We start from the raw sequence: 2,307 nt of genomic DNA, 5'->3' as shown, positions 1-2,307 counted from the left end.
CCATCTGCAGACTTTGACCACTGTAAATTTAGGCTCACAGCAGTGTAGCTGCATCAGCTTTGAAGCCTTTTTTAAATTCACGTTGGTGTTTTCAATGCATGCAGTAAGGAATTGGCTAAGGAATTATATTTTTTGTCTAAATGCAGTTCAATAGGCATAAAAGGTCTCAGGGAAATAGTCCTTAAGCAAAGACCTGAGTTGCCATGTGACCGCACATGTTTGAAATGAAGAAATGACAAAGCAGTCTGTTCTTCCAGTACTCCTCACCTGAGGTTTGAAACAGTGGAAGAATTAGATGTCACACACCTTTGCTTTCCCAAATCCTGGGATGTATTCAGGGGCCTCTCTTGGAAGTGCATGAAATGCAGATGCCATTGTGAACCTGTCTTCTCAGCAGAAAAAGCAAAAATGCTCCTGCAAAGAAACTATATAATACAGAGACACAGTCTTCAACTTTCACTGCTATTTTGGGTAAGCCTCTCACACCCCTCGACTGCTCTCACTGCTCTCTCAGCTGTTAAAATATATGTGGTGGTGAGGTCTGCAGGTGAAAGCCACCTCCCCAGGCAGGATGGGTCTAGCTGAGACCCAGATGTCACTTCCAGAAGTATTGAAGAAGCATGAATTTCAGATAAAAATAACAGCACTGTGAAGCTGTCTTCTCAACACAAAAAGCAAAGAGCTGAACAGTTACCAGATAAAGTAGTGACACTGTGAGCAAGGACCACAACCTGTAGCATTCTCCTTTGACCAGTCCCCAGAGCTGCATTCCCCTCTTCCAGCAACCTCCCATTTGTGCTGTGTAAGAGAAGGTAAGGAGCAGCCAATTCCCAGCAGTGCCTAAGCCTCAGGGACAGGAGCCCTGCAGAGATAAGGATCTCTGCTGTCAGGGCAAGTGCTCCAATATCATCATCCAATTACAACTTCCACAAAAGGAGTCCCCAGTTTCTCTTTCTTGAAAGCTGAATATTTACCCTTTTATTTTCCTGTTAACTAGGGCCTAGCCTGTGCATCCTCTCTCCCACACCTAGTTAAAAATGCATTCAGAGGAGAATCAGCAATCAAACCAGTCTGTCACCAGACAAAGGCTGGACTGAATGTGCCGTAAAACCAACTGAGCATGCAGTAAGTTTAGAGTAGGTTTCTGAACTAAAACCCTCTCTCAGCAGCCCCTGCTGCATCAGCTCATCCAAGCTTCTTCCCAGAGTGCTGAACACCACGACATGCCTGCAAAGGAATGGTGCATATTGGAAAAAGGGATATCAGAAGCTGTAAGTTTGAGTAATAATTTTAATATTTTTTTTAGCCACAGAAAAATAAAAACATTTAGAAGAAAGCGCTTTCTTGGGCACTGAGTTCAGCCAGTCCCACATAAATCTCCTTTTATATCACCATTAAGCAAGTGGATAAGGGGAGGCAATCCTGCTCCCCCTCCTCATGGTATTCCAAGACATGATGGCCACAGAAACATTAACTTCCCGCTACAGAGCCCAGTCAGTTATATGGATAGGCTTACTATAAATACAAAGATTATCTACCAATTCCTTTAGGCTTCTGTGGTAATGGTTAGTCACCTACAGCAGTGACGGGTTGGACATTAAGTTTCAACATAAACCCAACATTAATCACTATGTTAAAATATTTTAATTCTGAGATCTGAGAACAATTTTCTCTCACACACAAAGGTATAAAGCATCATGCATACCCTGGAACAAAGACACATGTAGCCTATCACCAGAGAGGGTGACAACTTGGAGTTACCTTCTTAGAGTAAAAAATGCATGAGCTCATATATATAGTAATAAACAGAAAGACATATAGTATCTTTTACATATGTGTATATATATACACACACATTCAGTATGTCTGTACATACATTTCTGTAAATGCTGTCATTGTGGTATGTGATTAAGTTATCATGAAGTTTGAGAACACACTTTTTCTAAGCATCTTAATTTGAAAGATTCATCTTTACTGTGTCCAGAGGTTCTGATGTCATGCCTTCCTCCCTACTCTATTACCTTTTCTCCTCTCCCATCCCTTCCCAAAGGCTGAATTTAGAAATTATGATAATTATGTTTTTTTAAAATGCAGCTGAAAAGGCAGTAGAGGAAGAACTTTGTATCCCCTTAACTTACAAGTGTTATAAAATAGTAACCCAAATAGGACCACTGGGTCAATAATAAAAACCTGCAGATAGTCAGGAGTAATACACAGTTCTGAAATAGATCCCTCCACTTCCCGCCTTCCTATTTATTTTTTAACAGTGAACATTGATCCCTGCAGTGAGGGGGGAAGAAGCTGAGA

The sequence above is a fragment of the Manacus candei genome, unplaced genomic scaffold, assembly GCF_025592945.1.
Source record: "Manacus candei isolate 608988 ecotype Guabito, Panama unplaced genomic scaffold, ASM2559294v1 h1tg000041l, whole genome shotgun sequence".
Lineage (NCBI taxonomy): Eukaryota > Metazoa > Chordata > Aves > Passeriformes > Pipridae > Manacus > Manacus candei.
This window is presented reverse-complemented; position numbering follows the sequence as displayed.